Source organism: Lissotriton vulgaris, chromosome 10 (genome assembly GCF_964263255.1).
Source record: "Lissotriton vulgaris chromosome 10, aLisVul1.2, whole genome shotgun sequence".
NCBI classification, from domain to species: domain Eukaryota; kingdom Metazoa; phylum Chordata; class Amphibia; order Caudata; family Salamandridae; genus Lissotriton; species Lissotriton vulgaris.
Window position 1 is genome coordinate 621,290,616 of NC_141698.1, and position 25,863 is coordinate 621,316,478.

The 25,863-nt window shown below is 45.9% G+C and overlaps 1 long non-coding RNA gene across 1 annotated transcript; it reads left to right on the forward strand.

The window, feature by feature from the left end:
• The first annotated feature begins 23,348 nt into the window (after positions 1-23,348).
• Positions 23,349-25,596, forward strand: LOC147688600 (uncharacterized). Its single transcript, XR_015300527.1, has 6 exons — positions 23,349-23,460; positions 24,060-24,163; positions 24,267-24,359; positions 24,469-24,562; positions 24,830-24,887; positions 25,453-25,596. It is a non-coding gene; the product is annotated as an uncharacterized LOC147688600 (long non-coding RNA).
• Positions 25,597-25,863: the final 267 nt, after the last annotated feature.

Consider the following 25,863-nt stretch of genomic DNA (forward strand, 5'->3'; position numbering starts at 1 on the left):
TTATCTGTAATTTGCTTTCTGTTGCAGTGCAATTTTTTTCCCCAGGACCTTTGTGGCCTACTTGTAGCTATTCTATGTGCCTGCTGTGAGGGTCAGAGCAGGGCCATAGAATAGTTGCAAGTAGGCAACTGAACTCTGGAGGGGCCCCTCAGGAAGTACTACAGGGAATGGTTACTAATGATGAGTTTGAACTTTTGCACCTGCTGAGTGCTTTCAGTTTTGCAAAACTCGTTTTTCTGCAGAACAGCAACTGTAATGCCCCAAACAAACATAGGCAACTGAACTCTGGAGGAGCCCCTCAGGAAGCACTAAAGGGAATGGTTACTAATGATGAGTTAACTTTTACACCTGCTGAGTGCTTTCAGTTTTGCAAAACTCGTTTTTCTGCAGAACAGCAACTGTAATGCCCCAAACAAACTTACTTGTGAAAGTTGATTTCTAATCCACAAGTGATCCAAAGAAAGTCAAAAAGGCCTCAAATCCAAAAAAGTGCAGGCAAATGTCAACCTGAGGAGTTATTCTGATAAAAATCACAATTTTCAGAAGGTTTATGCTGCTTGCTAGTGGATTTCTTGTGCAGAATTTCAAATTTTGTAATTTTGCGAGTGCGAGATTGTTGCTGCCCGCCGCATCTACATGTTCGCAATTGCGAACTCTCGCGATGCATCGCCAAACTCCCGCGGTATCCCGCAGCAAGATCCAAAATGGCGCAGCACTCGCAAAATATTGAGAAAAACAACTCGGCAAACGCTGAATGACGGTAAGTGAACGCCGCACGCCGGAATATTGTATCACCAAGCAAAAAAATCCGCTGCATGCGAATTTGCGGATTTTCGGTAAATTCGCGAGAGTTCGCGGATTGCGAATTTACCGAAAATCCGCAAAATCCGCGAGCGGAACGGATTTTCCGCCCATGCTTACACTTGACCAGGGTGAATGCCATAATACTTGTATTCGCCTCTGAAGGGTATAAATTAAACTTTCAAAAATCAAGAATTGCCCACCTCAACGGCATATTCTTGGGATCCGAACTTTCAAGTGAAGGAAAAGCCTGGCAGCAAACTTTTTAGAAAAATGTGCGCTGCTCCAACCTCCAAAAACGCTGAAAAACGTATAGTCAATTCTAGGATTCCTGAATTTCAGAAGAACTTACATTCTAAACTACATAGAAAGGGTTAAACCTCTCTACAAACTAATCAAACCTGATTTCAAACCTAGTAATTGGACTCAAAAACACACAGAAATTTTGCGTTCAGTACAAACAGACATGTTAGCGACAAAACATTTACAAACATGTGACAATGTACGCAACCTTGTAATCCAAATCATCCCAGGGAGATGTGATTCACATACCTAACCTTTAATGAAGGTGAAAAGGTACACTTGTACACACAAGCTGAAATGAAATTCACTTCAACAGAAAAAATTCTGGCAGCGGTTCAAACTGCGGTAGCAAAGGAGAGAGCCCTCACACAGTGTAAACGCATTAATGTTGTCACACCTGTACCTGCCTTAGAGGCAGTGACAAAGGCAAGCATTGAAAATGGAAAAGCTCTACATCCGAGATGGATACAATGGGTTAATTATCTTGCTGCGACAGACGTTGAACACGTTTTTGACCCTTACTTGAAGACACAAGCATTTCTCCAATATGAACAAGAATGTCCTCTGCCTACTGAAATTCTGCCTCTAGAACATTATGGCTGTATAACATATACAGACGGATCAGCATAGCCCGCAATTGAGGGTAAACAAGCTTATAGTGCTGCATGTGCGAATGTTAAAGGTCGCTGGAGCGATGGTAAATTCAGACCTATGGTCACAAAAACTCAATCTCTCTGAAACTGTACAGCTCAGCGAGCTGAAATACAGGCTTTCAAGATGGCGCTTGAAAATACCAATTGTGAATTCCCCACACTCATAGTGTGCGATTCGTATTACTCCGTCCAGTCTTATAATGAATATCTGCAGAACTGGGTTCAAAATGGTTTTATAGACACAAAAGGTGGCACAATCAAGCATAAATTGCTTTGGGAACAAGTAGTTCATTTACAGAAAGAACTACAAAAGACTCACTTGATCCATACACTGAGTCATCAGCGTGATGGCGTTCACATTGAAGGGAATTCATTGGCTGATGAAGCCGCTATGGCACCTATGCAAACAGCTTCTGTAGCTACAATCACTCGTTCAAAAACAAAAATAGATGGTGAAACCATGCTCGCTGTCAATGTCACGACCAAAATCAGTGGAGCTGCGTTACCTATAAATTATCCACTCGAGTATACATACATAATTGATGTGAACTGTATTCCTTTTGCTCGAATCCCTGGAGTGGGGGATAGGGTAGTTCCAAACAGGAACCTGAGAGGTGCTCTGATTCACGAAGCACATATGTGAGATGGTCTTATACATCAAGGGATCTCAAAATCTCTATTGGAATTAGAAGAGATGTACTGGTGGCCAGGAATGAAAGCTCACGTATACGAATTCGGAATTAATTGCGATGACTGTTACAGATATCACAGCTTGGAACACCACCAGATTCCTGACTACAGTGTAGCCTGCCTGGTACAGACACCACTGTCAGATAGCATTAGATTATCCAAGCTCAAATGTCCCTATGGAGAAAAGCGGTCTCACAAACACTAGGACAGGATTCATTTGGAAGTGGCCTCAGCGCTCGGCTGACAAACGAACTGTTATAAAAAATTTGCGAGTCTTTATTGGCACATACGAAATCGGCACGCTGCATTCTGACCAGGGTCCTGCGTTTAGCTCTAGGGCTTACAAGGAGGCCATGCATTGTGATTTTCGAGTCCATTCCATCCTGAGGGAAGTTTGGTTGTGGAGAGGAAAAAATGTGACATAAAGCAATCTATAACAGCTAGGGTATTAGGTTTGGGTGACTGGTGGGTCAAACATCTAATAAATGTCCAACGTAATCTTAATAACCTGCCAAGAAATTCTCTGGGTGAAATCACTCCATATGAACTCCTTTTTGATAATAGAAAGTTGGTTGAAAACCTCGATTGTCATACTTCAGTGGTGGAACTAAAACCCTTGGATATCAGTCAAGTCAAGTCAAGTCAGAGAATTTATATAGCGCACTACATACCCAGAGGGTCTCAAGGCGCTTAAGGAGGGGTGGGGAATTACTTGTCAAATATCCATGTTTTAACTTTCTTTCTGAATGCTAGGTGGTTCTGGGTAAGGCGAAGGTAAGTGGGAAGTGAGTTCCAGGTTTTAGCTGCCAGGTAGGAGAAGGATCTACCTCCCATGGTGGTTTTGTTGATGCGAGGTACAGTGGCAAGGGCTTGGTTGGAAGATCGTAGCTGGCGGGAGGGGGTGTAGAAGGACAGTCGTGTGTTGAGGCATTCTGGTCCGATTTCGTAGAGTGCTTTGTGTGCGTGGGTTAGGAGCCGGAAAGTGATCCTCTTATTGACGGGAAGCCAGTGGAGGTTTTTCAGTTGACCAGAGATGTGTTCTTTACGCGGGATGTCTAATATGAGCCTGGCTGAGGCGTTTTGGATTCGTTGGAGTTTTTTCTGGAGTTTAGCGGTAGTACCGGCATAGAGGGTGTTTCCATAGTCCAGTCGGCTCGTGACCAGAGCGTGAGTGACCGTTTTCCTAGTTTCGGTGGGGATCCAACGAAATGTTTTTTTGAGCATGCGAAGAATGTTGAAGCAGGATGAGGAGACGGCGTTGACTTGTCTGTTCATTGAAAGTGAGGAATCCAGGATGACGCCCAGGTTCCGTGCGTGGTCTGTCGGGATGGGTGCTTTTCCAAGGGCTTCTGGCCACCAAGAGTCGTCCCATGCGGAGGGGGAGATGAGGACTTCTGTTTTATCTGAGTTCAGTTTCAGACGGCTGTGTTTCATCCATTCGGCTACTTCTTTCATTCCTTCGTGTAGGTTAGTTTTGGCGGTGCTAGGGTCATTGGTGAGTGATAGGATCAGTTGAGTGTCATCCGCGTAGGAGATGATGTTGAGGTTGTGTTGGCGGGCGATGGCCGCGAGGGGGCTCATGTATACGTTGAAAAGGGTGGGGCTGAGTGAAGATCCTTGTGGTACGCCGCAGATGACTTCAGTGGCCTCTGACTTGAATGGTGGAAGGCGGACTCTCTGGGTTCTTCTGGTGAGGAACGAGGTGATCCTTTCTAGTGCTTTTCCTTGAATTCCGATGTTTCTGAGGCGCTGTAGAAGGGTGCTATGGCAGACTGTGTCGAAGGCTGCGGAGAGGTCGAGGAGGATGAGGGCGACTGTGTCTCCATTGTCCAGTAGAGTTCGAATGTCGTCTGTTGCTGCGATGAGGGCGGTCTCAGTGCTGTGTTTTGCTCGGAAGCTGGACTGTGAGGAGTCGAGGGATTTGTTGGCTTCGAGGAAGGCGGCGAGCTGGTTGTTGACAGCTTTCTCGATGACTTTGGCCGGGAATGGAAGGAGCGAGATGGGGCGGTAATTTTTGAGTTCGGTGGGGTCCGCTGTGGGTTTTTTCAGAAGGGCGCTGAGTTCAGCGTGTTTCCAGCTTTCCGGGAAGGTGGCGGACTGTTTTACAGGACTTAAATGAAACAAGAAGAAGTCTAAGCAACACCAGCAAAAAGCCAACGACCACTGAAGATAAACCACCTGTTCCAGCAAGACCAGTCTGGTTTCTAAAGATTGGGTTTGTGGTCAGGGAAAAAATAGCGTACAAGAAGGAATTTGGGCCTTCTTACAGAAAACCAGTACCAGTTCTACCAGTCCACAGATCAAGAATAGTATTACTGCCGCCCCTTGCTGGAAGAAAGGAGAACCAGTCTGTATCAATTGGCCTGCTAAAACCACACCATGTGGCCGATAATAAGTAGTAGGCCCAGTCGGCTCCCACGATGTAGCAGACAACCAAATCTTGCTAGTATCCAAGAGGTTCCAACTGAAAGGCTCATCACCTTTGAAGATTCTAAAGTAAGAAAAGAAGGACTATGCAACATAGCCATGGAATTTGTGCCTCTTGAAACCCAAATAGCAATTCGTCAAGAAACTCCTGTCTACAATGATGTAGCATCTGACTATGCAAACATGTCAAGGGAACAAGCAACTCCAGCAATTTCAAAGAATCCAGATGCAATATCAACTATTGACAGAACTGTCTCTGGCTATTTTATCAACTTTGATAACTTTTCTGAGGATCCCAGTGAACCTGAAACCACGCCAGCAAATAAAACTTTCAAGGAAAAATTGACGGGACTTGGTCAGGAGCTTGCTAAAACACATCTGGTTTCACCATGGATTGAATTGTGGATTGAATTAGGTGTATTTTATCTCCTGCTATGGCTCATTCTTGTTTTGAGTTTGGTAAAGCTAATAGATGGAAAACACATTAAAATGGACAAAGCAAGTAAGAACATCAACTTGTTTCTGAAGCCACACAAATCATCTTATTGTGAACAACAAGACGTGTCATCAGTAAACATCACAGGGGTTCCTCTACCTGGTGGAATAGCTTGGGATACAACTGATAATGACATTTTTGGCCCTGTCGAGCTGCTGACAATTCCACACCAATTTAAGGTTTCCTTGAGTGATTTCCTTTCACCCAGCACATTTTCTGATGATTGGGACTTTGAAACTGTTAATAACATGATGGCAGACTTAGAAAGTCAGTAACATTTAGAAATCATGAATACTTAGAAGGTTCATCTAATTATGAAGAAATGTATTGTTTTAATCATTTTGGTCATAATTACTTGCACAAATTTGCAAACCCTAGAAATGGTTTAACTTATAATCAATGGGAACATTGTCCAACACCTCCAAAAGGTAGTTATAAAACAGTTTTAAGAAAATTTCCATATTTTACAGGTTTTAATGTTACAAACCCAGAAGGTTTTTACCTTAAAAATATTAATAAGACAGGCATGAAAAGTGTGTTGACAAATACTAAACAAATTTACTCTGCAGCCTTTTATGCTCAATTGTCCACCTTAGGCTTTGAATTTTGGAAAGACAACATTGAGACAAAAACTGTTTGGGGCACAAAAGACTGGCAGGTACAAGGTTTAGAAGCATTGTTCAGAGCCTGCATCATCCCAGAAAAAATGATGTTCTTAAATGACACTGTTCAACATTCATCTTGTCTTGGCCTGGCTAAGATAAAAGATTTAAATAAACCGACCATATCTAAGCCCACACCTGATAGTAATTTAACTTCAGATGAGACGTACATTACATTTTACTAAAAAACTGAAAAAATCCTTAATGGAAAAATGGATAATCTGGCCCACAGACACAAATAATTGTCAAGATAGATTCCTGAACAAGAAACAAGGGTTTACAGTAACTCGGCCAGATCCAAGCCAAGATATATCCAAAGACAACATCCAGGGATAATAACAATTTATAGTGTAGGAAAGCTATGCCTTGAGTGGCTGCAGAAATCCACACTTCCAGAAATAAAACAACACTTATCTTTGTTTAAAGATGGCGTTGATTTACAAGAATTCTTACTGGGACCTCGTAATCCATGTCATAAACGTTTCATATACGCCGGTATATACGCTGCATACAATGAAGCATGGAACCTCACGCAAATGGAAACAGCTGAAAGAATACTAGAAATTGATCGTATTAATTTAGAGAAAGTACTCACTGTAGTTGACAATGGGTAACAACTCTGTCGTCAAGAATTTATTCTTTGGACAGCATTGTATCCTCTGCCATTGACATAATGGAACAGGACTTGCTAATGTTACAACATGGCCAGTCTCAATTACGTTCTATAATGCTGTTAGGCTGGACGTTACAAAACCTTCATTCTGGCTATGTGCCCTGGCGTCTAATCAACACTACGTCATTGTTTACTGTATTTAACCTTACAGATAATCAAATCTCGTTGGCACAGAGGGGAGCAGACTATACGGTGCTAAGCATAGAATAACCAGAGAGATTACCATTGACCGTTTCTGAGAAACCATCAGTTGAATGGCTAATACATGGTTCCATCACGATACCAGTGACGATTTTCCAGTTTCAGTATTGCTTAAAACACCTACCAGCAGGCCTGTATGAAAGGTTTGGTAAAGAATACATTAAGTCGACCTGGGATTTACCATACACACACAAATGTTGGAGTGGGGGAAAGGAGGTATTTCTTAGTGGTAAAAATTGTAAAAACTCACTAAGCGGTACACTATTATGTCAAGGTGTTAATTTGCACGGAGCCTGCAAGGGTTCTTCCAATAACCTTTCTTGTCACCTGCAAGGTTCACCCGCAGCGGCATTAGATCCAATTTTTAGGCAGCTTTCCAATGGTTGCTACATTATGTAAAATGATCACAGCTGTTGTGGAATGATGCCAGGAATTGTCTATCTCGTTAGTGTGTCAGCCAGGGTCACTTGTTGTATGCAAGTATTGTTTCCAAAAACCCAAGACAGACGGGGAGTCGCCACTATGGCTTTCACAGAACATCTTTTCTGTACGTTTTGATACTTTAAGGAAAATAAAAGCCATTCTTTTACAAAAAACTGTGCCACTGACCTCGTCCAGAGAGACGCATGATCTGCAAGTTGCAAGGACTTCTGCAGAGATACATGCATTATCAACAAACTGCCCAGTACATTTCGCAGAAATGTTAGGTCATATCTTTAACATGTCTGATGCCAGCAGTATTGTACATGTATTTAATATGATTTTTTTGGGACTGTCAGCACCCTTTTGAAGCAGTCCTGGGTGTTTTCCTAACTTCGTACACTCTGTGTTTGGCGGCCTGCCTCTCATTTTGGGACTCGTTGCAGGGATCTTATTTTTATTCCTCCTGCTCCGTTATGGCAAATCTGGCCACCAGCGATACCCAAGTCAGCATGGAGAATGCGCTCCGGGCCATGCGGTATCATGACAGAATAACACATATCCTTGGTTTGGCTCGTTTGAGAGATCTGAATACCACATGGTTCCTGTCATTCAGACTAATCTGGCAAGATTGCATCTTACCTGTTCTACGATGCCTGCTTTGTGGAGAGGAATGAGTGTTAGATATCTTACTAACACTACCATCGGCATTGCCAACGGATGTTGACGCATTACTGGGTCCGGTAACGGCTCATGTGTTGTGTTGCCCCCAACGGCTACATCCTGATGACGGCATTCATTGAGATCTGACCGGCAAATCCAACTGGAGGTAAGATACGCGGACCAACAGGCACACAGGTACCATCTGCAATGAATATTGCTAATGCGGCTGACGCTGTGTGTACAATTCTTAATGAAGTGGTTGAACTTTCATCTACTGTGGTAGACGATTTCTTTGCCAGCCTTGATGATTTAATGTTTTCTCCTGACACCGAGAATAACTTTTGAAATAAGTACACAGCATTCTTTCGAACTCTGAAATTCGATCTTCACTTTTTCAAAAGAAAAGCTTCTAAGTTTGGAACTTTATTTCACTTCCATTTAATTTGACTTTTTTACAAAACTAACTAAACTTTGGCACAAAGTGATCTGCTTAAAGTAGAACTATTCTTAGAGAATAAGAATTCTTTGACTACTTCCTAGAAACGATATTGACCTAATGCACAAACCAAAATAGCTTGTATATTCTGCTATGGGATGGTCTCGACTCTTTCTTTTCTGTATCTAGAGCCATTTCATAAAATGTAAATTTTGTGATTAATTTGGTTAGCAGTGCTAATATTATATCATATGCTTACAATGAAATCATTGCTTTTCAATGCATACTGTACAAATGCTCATTTTTGTGTACAACCATTTTTTAAATATAATTCATGTATTTTTGGGTGGGATTGTAAAAACACATGCTCTACCTTATATGTTTTAAATACTTGATCTTAGATGAACATGATAACTATTTCCCGATTCATGCCCTTATATAGGTATAAATCACTATATCCTTATATAGGCATAAGAATCATAACCATATTTAGATATAGCTCATGCAGTCCAAATACGGCAAGGGTACTTCCAGTAGTAATGAAAATCTACCACGATTTCTTGGAAAACTCAGCTTCAACGACTAGGGATTTCCCCTTGCTCGAATACTGACTTGTCCAAGAGCTGATGGTGTTTTCAAAGAACTGAGAGTCTTTAATGATGTTATTATGTCCACCTTTACGTCAAACTCTGCAACTTCAAGGTATAAATATGCCCACACTTGCCATATCAAACACACAGTGGTTTGGAGCAGTTCGACTATCTACTTGCCCGATGCGCCCTGCTACTGCAAGTGCCGAAGGAAGCCGACCCTCCAGCAGACGCACTGAGAGAGACGCTGTCTTTTCTCCTGCCGAGAAATCCAGCTCCAGTGTTTCCAAGCTACCCTTAAGGGTTGTTGCGAAATCGAGTCCTGAGCCTAACCTTCTTCATTCCAAATTAAGGTACGGAGTTGATTAGACCCTAAGAGAACTGTTTGACAGATTCTTGGCAAAAGAATAATCTATTTATTCTACACCTCACTTACTTATTCCCTTGTACTAAGATTAGGTTAGGTACACCAGGGTAGGTGTATTTTAGAAGCACCAGTTGAGTACTTTTAGCCTCTGTTATTTATGTATGTATTTATTTATGGTCTAGGAACCATACAATGCTCTTACAGTATTATTTTATTCTACTCTTTTTACTGTATGGATTATATTACGCAACCAGTTTTACGATTGTAGCAGTTCATTTCTTAAGCTTGAGAAAGAAGACTGTTCAATAAATCCTTTTATTGAAAAGGCCAGTCTTTCTTTTTTCTCTGCACCTCTGGTAAAACGAAGCATGCACGATTGACTGAGTGAAATATCTATCTATTGTTTCCACGTCTCTGATGATCAGTTTTATCTTGGGGAAACAAAGTTGTCATTTTTCTGCGGTTGTCAGAGACTAATCCCTTCTTGTGAATTCCAGAAAGTTTCTAGTGACCTCTGAGCTAGCTGGCACTCACAATTAAGTCTAATATATTCGATAGGGACCTAGTAGACATAAGTCCTACGTCACATCTATCGGATATATTATTCCAATGCGCAGAGCCTATTGGGAATATAGGAAATACACTACAGTAGAGAGTGAGTAGTAGAGAGAGTAGTAGAGAATAGTAGAGTGGTAGAGAGTGAGCAGTAGAGTGAGTAGTAGAGAGTAGTAGAGAGCAAGTAGTAGAGAGTGAGTTTTGGAGAGTGAGTAGTAGAGAGCGAGTAGTAGAGAGTGAGTAGTAGAGAGTAGTAGAGAGAGAGTAGTAGAGAATGAGTAGTAGAGAGTAGTGGAGTGAGTAGTAGAGAGTATGTGGTAGAGGAGTAGAGAGTAAGTGGTAGACAGTAGTAGAGAGTAATAGAGTGAGTAGTAGAGAGTGAGTAGTAGAGAGAATAGAAGAGAGTAGTAGAGTAGTAGAGAGTGAGTAGTAGCGAGTAAGTAGTGGGGAGTGAGTAGTAGAGAGAGTAGTAGAGAGTAGTAGAGCGTGAGTAGTAGATAGTGAGTAGTAGAGAGTAGTAGAGAGTGAGTAGTAGAGAGTGAGTAGTGGAAAGTGAGTAGTAGACAGTAGGAGAGAGTGAGTAGTAGAGAGTGAGATGTAGAGAGGGAATAGTAGAGAGTGAGTAGTAGAGAGTGAATAGTAGAGAGTGAGTAATAGAGAAACAGTAGTAGAGAGTGAGTAGTAGAAAGTGAGTAGTAGAGAGAGAAGTAGAGAGTAGTAGAGAGTGAGTAGTAGAGTAATAGAGAGTGAGTGGTAGAGAGTAGTAAAGAGTAGTAGAGCGAGTAGTAGAGAGTGAGTAGTAGAGAGTGAGTAGTAGAGTGTAGTAGAAAAGAGAAGTAGAGAGTATTAGAGAGTAGTAGAATGAGTAGTAGAGAGTGAGTAGCAGATAGCGATTAGAAGAGAGTAGTAGCAAGTGAGTAGTAGAGAGTGAGTAGTAGCGAGAGAGTAGTAAAGAGTAGTAGAGTAGTAGAGAGTGAGTAGTAGAGAATAGTGGAGTAGTAGAGAGTGAGTAGTAGAGTATATATAGAGTGAGGAGTAGAGTGAGTTGTAGAAAGTAGTAGAGAGTTAGTAGTAGAGTAGTATAGGATGAGTAGTAGAGAGCAAGTAGAATAGAGTGTGTAGTAGAGAATGAGTAGTAGATAGTAGTAGAGAATAGTAGAGAGTGAGTAGAAGAGACTGAGTAGTAGAGACTGAGTAGTAGAGGCTGATTAGTAGAGAGTAGTAGAGAGTGAGCAGTAAAGAGTAGTAGAGAGTGAGTAGTAGAGAGTAGTAGAGAGTGAGTAGTAGAGAGTGAGTAGCAGAGAGAGGATAGTAGAGAATAGTAGAGAGTGAGTAGTAGAGTAGTAGAGAGTAGTCAGCCAGTGTCAGTCAGTGTCAGTCAGGGAGTGTATTCAGTGTAAGTCAGTGTCAGTCAGTCAGTGTCAGTCAGTCAGTGTCAGTCAATCAGAGTCAGTCAGTGTCAGTCAATCAGTGTCAGTCAGTGTCAGTCAATCAGTGTCAGTCAGTGTCAGTCAATCAGTGTACGTCAGTGTCAATCAGTCAGAGTCAGTGTCAGTCAGTGTCAGTCAGTCAGTGTCAGCTAGAGCAGTTATGCTGACCTGGTTCTCTGGATCTGAAGCAACTCTGCTGACCTTGTTCTCTGGCTATAAAGCAGCTCTGCTGACCTGGTTCTCTCCCTCTAAAGCAGCTCTGTTGACCTGTTTTCTCTGGCTCTACAGCAGGTCTGCTGACCTGGTTCTCTGGTTCTAGAACAGCTCTGCAGACCTAGGTCTTAGGCTATAGAGCAGCTCTGCTGACCTTGTTCTCTGGCTCTACAACAGCTCTGCTGACCTGGTTCTCTGGGTCTAAATCAGATCTGCTGACCGACCCTGTTCTATGGCTCGAAAGCAGTTCTGCTGACTTGGTTCTCTGGCTCTAAAGCAGCTCTGCTGACCTGGTCTCTTGGCACTAAAGCAGCTCTGCTGACCTGGTTCTTTCCCTCTAAAGATGCTATGCTGACTTGTTTCTCTTGCTCTACCGCAGCTTTGCTAACCTGGTTCTCTGGCTCTAGAGCAGCTCTGCTGACCCAGTTCTTAGGCTCCAAAGCAGCTCTGCTGACCTGGTTGTCTGGCTCTAAAGCAGCTCTGCTGACTTGTTTCTATGGCTCTAAAGCAGCTCTGTTGACCTGGTTCTCTGGCTCTAGAGCAGCTCTACTGACTACGCATGGGCGAATTTTGCGAATTCGCGATCCCCGAATTTGCGGATTTGCAAATTTGCGATCCGCAAAATTCGCGAATTTGTGCGAATTTGCGGATTTTTGTTTTTTTGCGTGTTCGCTGGGTTTTTTGCATGTTTGTGGGTTTTTTTGCGTGTTTGCGGGGCTTTTTGCGTCTTCGCGAGCCGCTTGCATAGCGAAGTTACCCATGCAGTCGTTTATGGGAGAGGGAGAGAGAGATAGATAGATAGATAGATAGATAGATAGATAGATAGATAGATAGATAGATAGATAGATAGACAGATAGAAAGAGAGAGAAAGAGAGAGGGAAAGAGAGAACGAGAGAAAGAAAGAGAGGCCGGATCTCTGAAGGGACAGATGGAGAGAACCAGGTCAGCAGAGCTGGCTCTAGAGCAGCTCTGCTGACCTGGTTCTCTGGATCTTTAGCAGCACTGCTGACCTGGTTCTCTCCCTCTAAAGCAGCTCTGCTGACCTGATTTCTCTGGCTCTAGAGCAGCTCTGCTGACCTGGTTCTCTGACTCTACAACAGCTCTGCTGACCTGGTTCTCTGGTTCTAAAGCAGCTCTGCTGACCTGGTTCTATGGCTCTAAATCACCTCTGCTGACCTGGTTCTCTCCCTCTAGAGCAGCTCTGCTGACCTGGTTCTCTCCCTCTGAAACAGCTCTGCTGACCAGGTTCTCTCCCTCTAAATAAGCTCTGCTGACCCGGTTCTATGGCTCTAAAGCAGCTCTGCTGACCTGGTTCTCTCCCTCTAGAGCAGCTCTGCTGACCTGGTACTCTGGCTCTACAACAGGCCTGCTGACCTGGTTCTTTGGTTCTAAAGCAGCTCTTCTGCCCTTGTTTCTCTGGCTCGACAGCAGCTCTGCTGACCTGGTTCTCTGGCTCTAGAGCAGCTCTGCTGACCTGGTTCTTAGGCTCTAGACTAGCTCTGCTGACCTGGTTCTCCAGCTCTAAAGCAGCTCTGCTGACCTGGTTCCCTGGCTCTAGATCAGCTCTGCTGAACTGGTTCTTTGGCGCTAAGCAGCTCTGCTGACCTGGTTTTCTCCCTCTAAAGCAGCTCTGCTAACCCGGTTTCTCTGGCTCCACAGCAGCTCTGCTGATCTGGTTCTCTGGCTCTAGAGCAGCTCTGTTGACCTCGTTCTCAGCCTCTAGAGCAGCTCTTCTGACCTGGTTCAATGGCTCCACAACACCTCTGCTGACCTTGTTCTCTGGCTCTAAAGCAGCTCTGCCGACCCGGTTCTAAGGCTCTAAAGCAGTTATGCTGACTTGGTTCTGTGGCTCTAGAGCAGCTCTGCTGACCTGGTCTCTTGGCACTGAAGCAGCTTTGCTGACCTGGTTCTTTCCCTCTAAAGCTGCTCTGCTGACCTGTTTCTTTCGCTCTACAGCAGTTTTGCTAACCTGATTCTCTGGTTCTAGAGCAGCTCAGCTGACCTAGTTCTTAGGCTCCAGAGCAGCTCTGCTGACCTGGTTCTCTGGCTCTAAAGCAGCTCTGCTGACTTGTTTCTATGGCTCTAAAGCAGCTCTGTTGACCTGATTCTCTGGCTCTAGAGCAGCTCTGCTGACCTGGTTCTCTGGCTCTAAAGCAGCTCTGCTGACCTGGTTCTCTCCCTCTAAAGTAGCTCTGCTGACCTGGTTCTCTGGCTCTAAAGCAGCTCTGCTGACCTGGTTCTCTGGCTCTAAAGCAGTTTTGCTGACCTGGTTCTCTGGCTCTAGAAGAGCTCTGCTGACCTGGTTCTCCGGCTCTAAAACAGCTCTGCTGACCTGGTTCTCTCCCTCTAAAGAGCTCTTCTAACCTGGTTCTCTCCCTCTAAAGAGCTCTTCTGACCTGGTTCTCTGACTCTAAAGCTGCCCTGCTGACCTGGTTCTCTCCCTCTAACGCAGCTCTGCTGACCTGATTTCTCTGGCTCTACAGCAGCTCTGCAGACCCTGTTCTTAGCCTTTAGAGCAGCTCTGCTGACCTGATTTCTCTGGCTCTAGAGCAGCTCTGCTGACCTGGTTCTCTGACTCTACAACAGATCTGCTGACCTGGTTCTCTGGTTCTAAAGCAGCTCTGCTGACCTGATTCTTAGGCTCTAGAGCAGCTCTGCCGACCTGGTTATTTGGCTCTAAAGCAGCTCTGCTGACCTGGTTTCTCTGGCTTTACAGCAGCTCTGCTGACCTGGTTCTATTGCTGCAAAGTAGCTCTGCTGCCCTGGCTCACTGGCTCTAGAGCAGCTCTGCTGACCTGGGTCTCTGGATCTGCAACAGCTCTTCTGCCCTGGTTCTCTGGCTCTAGAGCAGCTCTGCTGACCTGGTTCTCTGGATCTTTAGCAGCACTGCTGACCTGGTTCTCTCCCTCTAAAGCAGCTCTGCTGACCTGATTTCTCTGGCTCTAGAGCAGCTCTGCTGACCTGGTTCTCTGACTCTACAACAGATCTGCTGACCTGGTTCTCTGGTTCTAAAGCAGCTCTGCTGACCTGGTTCTATGGCTCTAAAGCAGCTCTGCTGACCTGGTTCTCTCCCTCTGGAGCAGCTCTGCTGACCATGTTCTCTCCATCTAAATAAGCTCTGCTGATTCCGTTCTATGGCTCTAAAGCAGCTCTGCTGACCTGGTTCTCTCCCTCTAGAACAGCTCTGCTGACCTGGTCCTCTGGCTCTACAACAGGTCTGCTGACCTGGTTCTTTGGTTCTAAAGCAGCTCTTCTGCCCCTGTTTCTCTGGCTCGACAGCAGCTCTGTTGACCTGGTTCTCTGGCTCTAGATCAGCTCTACTGAACTGGTTCTTTGGCGCTAAGCAGCTCTGCTGACCTGGTTCTCTCCCTCTGAAACAGCTCTGCTGACCCGGTTCTATGGCTCTAAAGCAGCTCTGCTGACCTGGTTCTCTCCCTCTAGAGCAGCTCTGCTGACCTGGTCATCTGGTTCTACAACAGGTCTGCTGACCTGGTTCTTTGGTTCTAAAGCAGCTCTTCTGCCCTTGTTTCTCTGGCTCGACAGCAGCTCTGCTGACCTGGTTCTCTGGCTCTAGAGCAGCTCTGCTGACCTGGTTCTTAGGCTCTAGACTAGCTCTGCTGACCTGGTTCTCCGGCTCTAAAGCAGCTCTGCTGACCTGGTTCCCTGGCTCTAGATCAGCTCTGCTGACCTGGTTCTTTGGCTCTAGAGCAGCTCTGTTGACCTGGTTCTTAGGCTCTAGACTAGCTCTGCTGACCTGGTTCTCCGGCTCTGAAGCAGCTCTGCTGACCTGGTTCCCTGGCTCTAGATCAGCTCTGCTGACCTGGGTCTCTGGCTCTAGAGCAGCTCTGCTGACCTGCGTCTCTGGTTCCATAACAGCTCTGCTGACCTGCTTCTTAGGCTCTAGAGCAGCTCTGCCGACCTGGTTCTTTGGCTCTACAACAGCTCTGCTGACCTGGTTCTCTGGCTCTAAAGCAGCTCTGCTGACCCAGTTTCTCTGGCTTTACAGCAGCTCTGCTGACCTGGCTCTATTGCTGTAAAGTAGCTCTGCTGCCCTGGCTCACTGGCTCTAGAGCAGCTCTGCTGACCTGGGTCTCTGGATCTGCAACAGCTCTTCTGCCCTGGTTCTCTGGCTCTAGAGCAGCTCTGCTCACCTGGTTCTCTGGATCTTTATCAGCACTGCTGACCTGGTTCTCTCCCTCTAAAGCAGCTCTGCTGACCTGATTTCTCTGGCTCTAGAGCAGCTCTGCTGACCTGGTTCTCTGACTCTACAACAGCTCTGCTGACCTGGTTCTCTCCCTCTAGAGCAGCTCTGCTGACCTGGTCCTCTGGTTCTACAACAGGTCTGCTGACCTGGTTCTTTGGTTCTAAAGCAGCTCTTCTGCCCTTGTTTCTCTGGCTCGACAGCAGCTCTGCTGACCTGGTTCTCTGGCTCTAGAGCAGCTCTGCTGACCTTGGTTCTTAGGCTCTAGACTAGCTCTGCTGACCTGGTTCTCCGGCTCTAAAGCAGCTCTGCTGATCTGGTTCCCTGGCTCTAGATCAGCTCTGCTGACCTGGTTCTCTGGCTCTAGAGCAGCTCTGCTGACCTGGCTCTTAGTCTCTAGACTAGCTCTGCTGACCTGGTTCTCCGGCTCTGAAGCAGCTCTGCTGACCTGGTTCCCTGGCTCTAGATCAGCTCTGCTGACCTGGGTCTCTGGCTCTAGAGCAGCTCTGCTGACCTGGATCTCTGGTTCCCGAACAGCTCTGCTGAACTGCTTCTTAGGCTCTAGAGCAGCTCTGCCGACCTGGTTCTTTGGCTCTACAACAGCTCTGCTGACCTGGTTCTCTGGCTCTAAAGCAGCTCTGCTGACCTAGTTTCTCTGGCTTTACAGCAGCTCTGCTGACCTGGTTCTATTGCTCTAAAGTAGCTCTGCTGCCCTGGCTCACTGGCTCTAGAGCAGCTCTGCTGACCTGGGTCTCTGGATCTGCAACAGCTCTTCTGCACTGGTTCTCTGGCTCTAGAGCAGCTCTGCTGACCTGGTTCTCTGGATCTTTAGCAGCACTGCTGACCTGGTTCTCTCCCTCTAAAGCAGCTCTGCTGACCTGATTTCTCTGGCTCTAGAGCAGCTCTGCTGACCTGGTTCTCTGACTCTACAACAGCTCTGCTGACCTGGTTCTCTGGTTCTAAAGAAGCTCTGCTGACCTGGTTCTATGGCTCTAAATCACCTCTGCTGACCTGGTTCTCTCCCTCTAGAGCAGCTCTGCTGACCTGGTTCTCTCCCTCTGAAACAGCTCTGCTGACCAGGTTCTCTCCCTCTAAATAAGCTCTGCTGACCCGGTTCTATGGCTCTAAAGCAGCTCTGCTGACCTGGTTCTCTCCCTCTAGAGCAGCTCTGCTGACCTGGTACTCTGGCTCTACAACAGGCCTGCTGACCTGGTTCTTTGGTTCTAAAGCAGCTCTTCTGCCCTTGTTTCTCTGGCTCGACAGCAGCTCTGCTGACCTGGTTCTCTGGCTCTAGAGCAGCTCTGCTGACCTGGTTCTTAGGCTCTAGACTAGCTCTGCTGACCTGGTTCTCCAGCTCTAAAGCAGCTCTGCTGACCTGGTTCCCTGGCTCTAGATCAGCTCTGCTGAACTGGTTCTTTGGCGCTAAGCAGCTCTGCTGACCTGGTTTTCTCCCTCTAAAGCAGCTCTGCTAACCCGGTTTCTCTGGCTCCACAGCAGCTCTGCTGATCTGGTTCTCTGGCTCTAGAGCAGCTCTGTTGACCTCGTTCTCAGCCTCTAGAGCAGCTCTTCTGACCTGGTTCAATGGCTCCACAACACCTCTGCTGACCTTGTTCTCTGGCTCTAAAGCAGCTCTGCCGACCCGGTTCTAAGGCTCTAAAGCAGTTATGCTGACTTGGTTCTGTGGCTCTAGAGCAGCTCTGCTGACCTGGTCTCTTGGCACTGAAGCAGCTTTGCTGACCTGGTTCTTTCCCTCTAAAGCTGCTCTGCTGACCTGTTTCTTTCGCTCTACAGCAGTTTTGCTAACCTGATTCTCTGGTTCTAGAGCAGCTCAGCTGACCTAGTTCTTAGGCTCCAGAGCAGCTCTGCTGACCTGGTTCTCTGGCTCTAAAGCAGCTCTGCTGACTTGTTTCTATGGCTCTAAAGCAGCTCTGTTGACCTGATTCTCTGGCTCTAGAGCAGCTCTGCTGACCTGGTTCTCTGGCTCTAAAGCAGCTCTGCTGACCTGGTTCTCTCCCTCTAAAGTAGCTCTGCTGACCTGGTTCTCTGGCTCTAAAGCAGCTCTGCTGACCTGGTTCTCTGGCTCTAAAGCAGTTTTGCTGACCTGGTTCTCTGGCTCTAGAAGAGCTCTGCTGACCTGGTTCTCCGGCTCTAAAACAGCTCTGCTGACCTGGTTCTCTCCCTCTAAAGAGCTCTTCTAACCTGGTTCTCTCCCTCTAAAGAGCTCTTCTGACCTGGTTCTCTGACTCTAAAGCTGCCCTGCTGACCTGGTTCTCTCCCTCTAACGCAGCTCTGCTGACCTGATTTCTCTGGCTCTACAGCAGCTCTGCAGACCCTGTTCTTAGCCTTTAGAGCAGCTCTGCTGACCTGATTTCTCTGGCTCTAGAGCAGCTCTGCTGACCTGGTTCTCTGACTCTACAACAGATCTGCTGACCTGGTTCTCTGGTTCTAAAGCAGCTCTGCTGACCTGATTCTTAGGCTCTAGAGCAGCTCTGCCGACCTGGTTATTTGGCTCTAAAGCAGCTCTGCTGACCTGGTTTCTCTGGCTTTACAGCAGCTCTGCTGACCTGGTTCTATTGCTGCAAAGTAGCTCTGCTGCCCTGGCTCACTGGCTCTAGAGCAGCTCTGCTGACCTGGGTCTCTGGATCTGCAACAGCTCTTCTGCCCTGGTTCTCTGGCTCTAGAGCAGCTCTGCTGACCTGGTTCTCTGGATCTTTAGCAGCACTGCTGACCTGGTTCTCTCCCTCTAAAGCAGCTCTGCTGACCTGATTTCTCTGGCTCTAGAGCAGCTCTGCTGACCTGGTTCTCTGACTCTACAACAGATCTGCTGACCTGGTTCTCTGGTTCTAAAGCAGCTCTGCTGACCTGGTTCTATGGCTCTAAAGCAGCTCTGCTGACCTGGTTCTCTCCCTCTGGAGCAGCTCTGCTGACCTGGTTCTCTCCCTCTGAAACAGCTCTGCTGACCAGGTTCTCTCCATCTAAATAAGCTCTGCTGATCCAGTTCTATGGCTCTAAAGCAGCTCTGCTGACCTGGTTCTCTCCCTCTAGAACAGCTCTGCTGACCTGGTCCTCTGGCTCTACAACAGGTCTGCTGACCTGGTTCTTTGGTTCTAAAGCAGCTCTTCTGCCCCTGTTTCTCTGGCTCGACAGCAGCTCTGTTGACCTGGTTCTCTGGCTCTAGATCAGCTCTACTGAACTGGTTCTTTGGCGCTAAGCAGCTCTGCTGACCTGGTTCTCTCCCTCTGAAACAGCTCTGCTGACCCGGTTCTATGGCTCTAAAGCAGCTCTGCTGACCTGGTTCTCTCCCTCTAGAGCAGCTCTGCTGACCTGGTCATCTGGTTCTACAACAGGTCTGCTGACCTGGTTCTTTGGTTCTAAAGCAGCTCTTCTGCCCTTGTTTCTCTGGCTCGACAGCAGCTCTGCTGACCTGGTTCTCTGGCTCTAGAGCAGCTCTGCTGACCTGGTTCTTAGGCTCTAGACTAGCTCTGCTGACCTGGTTCTCCGGCTCTAAAGCAGCTCTGCTGACCTGGTTCCCTGGCTCTAGATCAGCTCTGCTGACCTGGTTCTTTGGCTCTAGAGCAGCTCTGTTGACCTGGTTCTTAGGCTCTAGACTAGCTCTGCTGACCTGGTTCTCCGGCTCTGAAGCAGCTCTGCTGACCTGGTTCCCTGGCTCTAGATCAGCTCTGCTGACCTGGGTCTCTGGCTCTAGAGCAGCTCTGCTGACCTGCGTCTCTGGTTCCATAACAGCTCTGCTGACCTGCTTCTTAGGCTCTAGAGCAGCTCTGCCGACCTGGTTCTTTGGCTCTACAACAGCTCTGCTGACCTGGTTCTCTGGCTCTAAAGCAGCTCTGCTGACCCAGTTTCTCTGGCTTTACAGCAGCTCTGCTGACCTGGCTCTATTGCTGTAAAGTAGCTCTGCTGCCCTGGCTCACTGGCTCTAGAGCAGCTCTGCTGACCTGGGTCTCTGGATCTGCAACAGCTCTTCTGCCCTGGTTCTCTGGCTCTAGAGCAGCTCTGCTCACCTGGTTCTCTGGATCTTTATCAGCACTGCTGACCTGGTTCTCTCCCTCTAAAGCAGCTCTGCTGACCTGATTTCTCTGGCTCTAGAGCAGCTCTGCTGACCTGGTTCTCTGACTCTACAACAGCTCTGCTGACCTGGTTCTCTCCCTCTAGAGCAGCTCTGCTGACCTGGTCCTCTGGTTCTACAACAGGTCTGCTGACCTGGTTCTTTGGTTCTAAAGCAGCTCTTCTGCCCTTGTTTCTCTGGCTCGACAGCAGCTCTGCTGACCTGGTTCTCTGGCTCTAGAGCAGCTCTGCTGACCTTGGTTCTTAGGCTCTAGACTAGCTCTGCTGACCTGGTTCTCCGGCTCTAAAGCAGCTCTGCTGATCTGGTTCCCTGGCTCTAGATCAGCTCTGCTGACCTGGTTCTCTGGCTCTAGAGCAGCTCTGCTGACCTGGCTCTTAGTCTCTAGACTAGCTCTGCTGACCTGGTTCTCCGGCTCTGAAGCAGCTCTGCTGACCTGGTTCCCTGGCTCTAGATCAGCTCTGCTGACCTGGGTCTCTGGCTCTAGAGCAGCTCTGCTGACCTGGATCTCTGGTTCCCGAACAGCTCTGCTGAACTGCTTCTTAGGCTCTAGAGCAGCTCTGCCGACCTGGTTCTTTGGCTCTACAACAGCTCTGCTGACCTGGTTCTCTGGCTCTAAAGCAGCTCTGCTGACCTAGTTTCTCTGGCTTTACAGCAGCTCTGCTGACCTGGTTCTATTGCTCTAAAGTAGCTCTGCTGCCCTGGCTCACTGGCTCTAGAGCAGCTCTGCTGACCTGGGTCTCTGGATCTGCAACAGCTCTTCTGCACTGGTTCTCTGGCTCTAGAGCAGCTCTGCTGACCTGGTTCTCTGGATCTTTAGCAGCACTGCTGACCTGGTTCTCTCCCTCTAAAGCAGCTCTGCTGACCTGATTTCTCTGGCTCTAGAGCAGCTCTGCTGACCTGGTTCTCTGACTCTACAACAGCTCTGCTGACCTGGTTCTCTGGTTCTAAAGCAGCTCTGCTGACCTGGTTCTATGGCTCTAAATCACCTCTGCTGACCTGGTTCTCTCCCTCTAGAGCAGCTCTGCTGACCTGGTTCTCTCCCTCTGAAACAGCTCTGCTGACCAGGTTCTCTCCCTCTAAATAAGCTCTGCTGACCCGGTTCTATGGCTCTAAAGCAGCTCTGCTGACCTGGTTCTCTCCCTCTAGAGCAGCTCTGCTGACCTGGTACTCTGGCTCTACAACAGGCCTGCTGACCTGGTTCTTTGGTTCTAAAGCAGCTCTTCTGCCCTTGTTTCTCTGGCTCGACAGCAGCTCTGCTGACCTGGTTCTCTGGCTCTAGAGCAGCTCTGCTGACCTGGTTCTTAGGCTCTAGACTAGCTCTGCTGACCTGGTTCTCCAGCTCTAAAGCAGCTCTGCTGACCTGGTTCCCTGGCTCTAGATCAGCTCTGCTGAACTGGTTCTTTGGCGCTAAGCAGCTCTGCTGACCTGGTTTTCTCCCTCTAAAGCAGCTCTGCTAACCCGGTTTCTCTGGCTCCACAGCAGCTCTGCTGATCTGGTTCTCTGGCTCTAGAGCAGCTCTGTTGACCTCGTTCTCAGCCTCTAGAGCAGCTCTTCTGACCTGGTTCAATGGCTCCACAACACCTCTGCTGACCTTGTTCTCTGGCTCTAAAGCAGCTCTGCCGACCCGGTTCTAAGGCTCTAAAGCAGTTATGCTGACTTGGTTCTGTGGCTCTAGAGCAGCTCTGCTGACCTGGTCTCTTGGCACTGAAGCAGCTTTGCTGACCTGGTTCTTTCCCTCTAAAGCTGCTCTGCTGACCTGTTTATTTCGCTCTACAGCAGTTTTGCTAACCTGATTCTCTGGTTCTAGAGCAGCTCAGCTGACCTAGTTCTTAGGCTCCAGAGCAGCTCTGCTGACCTGGTTCTCTGGCTCTAAAGCAGCTCTGCTGACTTGTTTCTATGGCTCTAAAGCAGCTCTGTTGACCTGATTCTCTGGCTCTAGAGCAGCTCTGCTGACCTGGTTCTCTGGCTCTAAAGCAGCTCTGCTGACCTGGTTCTCTCCCTCTAAAGTAGCTCTGCTGACCTGGTTCTCTGGCTCTAAAGCAGCTCTGCTGACCTGGTTCTCTGGCTCTAAAGCAGTTTTGCCGACCTGGTTCTCTGGCTCTACAAGAGCTCTGCTGACCTGGTTCTTTGGCTCTAAAGCAGCTTTGCTGACCTGGTTTCTCTGGCTTTACAGCAGCTCTGCTGACCTGGGTCTCTGGATCTGCAACAGCTCTTCTAACCTTTTTCTCTGGCTCTAAAGCAGCTCTGCTGACCTGTTATATGGCTCTAAAGCAACTCTGTCCACTCCTACAATCATCCACACAGAAGCATGTCCTTATCTAATCACTCTACTGAAACATAAGTGCTTATAAACGTATCCTGCTGTCAAGTACTACCACTCTAGAAACTCAGTCAGTATCTATGCAATTGCAGAATGACTCAGGCATAGAGACAAGCAGTGTTACAGTCAGGTACAGTGAAATGTTCCTCCTGTAAATCATGCTCAAATATTTTGGCAGGTGAATCATTTGAACACAATGGTTGCCATGTTAGTGCGAGAGACATGTGGAATTGCAGAACTGCGAATTGCATATATTTCATCCTATGCCCATGTCAACTAGGATATGTGGGCGAAACGTCAAGATCTGTACAGGTAAGGCTCACGGAACATCGTTCAGCCATTCGCACCCAGAAACATACTGCACCACTGGTGAAACACTTTCTCGAGAAAGGCCATGCGCCAGACAAATTCAGATGGCGCATCATTGAAAAAATCAGACTACCTGACAACAAAGGTGGACACTTAGTGCGGAAAAAGCGAGAAGTTTTTTGGATCTTTTCACTTGGTACCTTTAAAAATGGACTAAATTCAGAATTGCCCTGGGAAAACGCGATTACTTAAATCTCCCTTTGTTATTACTCTTCTCTGTAAGTATGGATAAGTGCTCTTCCCATATTGGTAGATCTTGTTTGACCCTCATTGCCCCTCTATTGGGCACTTATTTAACAATTTATTTGGGTGATGGTTGCTGAAGATATATTTATATATCTGTTATTATTTTATTATACCATTATAGGTTATCATCTCTATCAACAATTATTAATTATTACATTTTCAATGTATTGCGTTCGGCAGTATTATCCATATTCAACTTTTGTTATATATCTAACTATCACCCATACTATCTAGATTGTGCCATTTCTTATATACACCTCATCTACATGGTCGATTCCACATTTGCCAAACACTGAATTTTGATCCTTTTATCTAATTTCCGACAATATCCGGGTTTGCCTAGACCAGTTCCGTTATGGTTTGCATCGAGTGGAACCTCTACCGGTCTTTACTCGTACACCATCCCTTGTTTGTTTTTATTATCATCTTATATTTAGACGGCCATCCAAACCATCCATCTTTCCCCTTTAAATATATGCAGTCCTTCATTTGTGTTTAACATATTCCGGAAACTTAGATCCACAGCCCCGCCCTCTACGGCACAGATTTAATAGGATTGGTCAGCCCTCCACAGTTGATCAATTACCAAATCGACGGCACGCCACATCCCGGTACCGCCACAGAATCCACCTCGACTACGGGCGCATTTTCGTTATCAGGTACCCTGCGTGTATTCTCCTTCTCTTGGATTCATTTAAAGGCAACACATAATTCGGTTGCTGTGTTTAGGATGGGTTCCGTTTTTCATATGGGCCGAATTATATGTTTGAATGACTGCACTAGCTTGCGGCTTGAAATCTGCTAGCGAGCTCCATGGCTACGCGGTCTACCCGTTTTATAAGTTAGCGCTAGTGGCCACATTTAACCTTTCTATGGTCGTGCCCTAGCTTAACTATAAAATTATAGTATACTATCGCTTAGAGCCTTAGTATAACATATATATATATATTTAAACTCTTTATCGCACAAGGGCCGAACTACAGGTTCTAACCACTGCATTACCCTGTGGTATGAGATCCGTTTATTAGTTACATAGCTATGCGGTACACTCGTTCTATAGCTAGCGGTAACGGCCATACCTACATCTTCGAACGATCATGCCTCAATGTAATTACAGAATTAATGCATGCTACTGCTTAGAGCCCAGTATACAGTATATTCACACACGTAAATACGACAACCGCGTTACCCTTTTCACATGAAACATAGAAAACGGCCACAACTACTGACACTTTCTCCTCATCATCTATTCTTTCAGCTTCCCGGTTTGGCATTCCAGCCACGCTTAACTCATTTCAAATTCAAGTCTACGCACGTAGTGAATCGTCAGCTAAAATCACAGATATTTATCTGTTTGTGCAGGTAACTACATGAATTTTTCACTGTTTGACATGTTTTATTCACTTTGGACTCCATTCATTGAACCTGATGTATCTCCGATATTTTTTTAAAAAACTTTTTTCAGAATTGCCATATATATGCGGGCAAGTTCATTGCTGCCTTGCTGTATCTACATATCAATATCTATGTACATCAGCACCCGCATACTCTTTAAAAGGTAAACACCAGTTTCAAACCTTTTGCGAGTGCATATGTATTTAAGTGCCTTTTATGACAACTATTCAAGTCTATACCCATCTTCTGATAGACATCCTTTCATCTTTCAGAGATCTATTGCTGACATTATCCAAGTCCGTTAGCGTCTATTGGCCTGATCTATATATTCCTCATCAAGTGTCAGTTTCCATCCTAGCTATACAGGTACTATAGATCAATCCTTTATGTGGTAGCTTAGGCATATGTTGAATGAACTTAGATACAGCTACTCCTGTTATGCTGCATAGTTGCGTATGTTGACATACAAATACAGCTTTATTTGCGATTCCCTTGAACTCGCATACCATGGCACCATTGTCTGCTGTTGATTCATTGACCACTCTGCCATAATGTTTGTTTAGTTGGGCTATTTTACATATATAGATATCTCTTATATTTATCAGACATTTTTTCTTTCTATCTATGTTATAGGGACTTTATTACAGTACCTTTTACCTGAGAACGACACCTCTCGGTTGATCGTTGACTAGTAAGTCATGAATTTATAGATGTTGTATTAATATATTTGTCATGTGATGCTAGTAGGATGTTTATTTGTTCTGAAATCAGAAAAGCATAACCGTTATGAGAGCTATGCCGATAGACATGTTAGATAATACCAGTATGACATGCAATAGGAAAGAATTCTTTACTCTATCAACGTGTAATCATACAGATATATCTAAGTGTTAACATGTTATTAAAAAAGAGATCGCATTGAAATGTCTCCTGTATCTCTAGATATTCCAGCAATGTGAGAAAATATATTACATATAGATGTCATATTTAATATAAGTTTCTCTATATTTAGTATCTAGCTGAATGAGTACGACACAATCTGTTTTCCATTATAAGTCTATTTATATGACTATCCAGAAACAAGTCGTTCTGATTGGACCGTTTTTGTCTAGGCGGAAGGCCACATATATATTAACTATATGTAAGCAGTTGATATAGATGTGACTAACAATAAATTTCCTTGATTATGTACTTATGTTTAACACCAATCTCCATAGAGCCATGTTGGTAACAAATGTTTTTATATGTAATTACAGACTGTAACTTGCGGCTCCTGAAGAAGGCGGCTTCGCCGAAACGCGCGTCGAGTAATTTATGTTCACTAGTTTTATTTCAGGCACTATTTAATTTATGCTGGTGTCCTTTTTAATTATATTGAGTATATACTGTATTTTACTGTAACTGTGTCATATAAAATGAATTTTCTGTTCTTTATATGATTTTTAACTTGTTGATTAAAACTATGATCTCTTTCTACTAAGGTTTATTGTATTGTTTGTCCCTTTCCCTAGCCCTTATTGGTCCAATCACCTGTTTTCTGGTTTTAGACTGCCTAGGAAGTTTTCGTACACATATCACTCCTACAATCATCCACACAGAAGCATGTCCTTATCTAATCACTCTACTGAAACATAAGTGCTTATAAACGTATCCTGCTGTCAAGTACT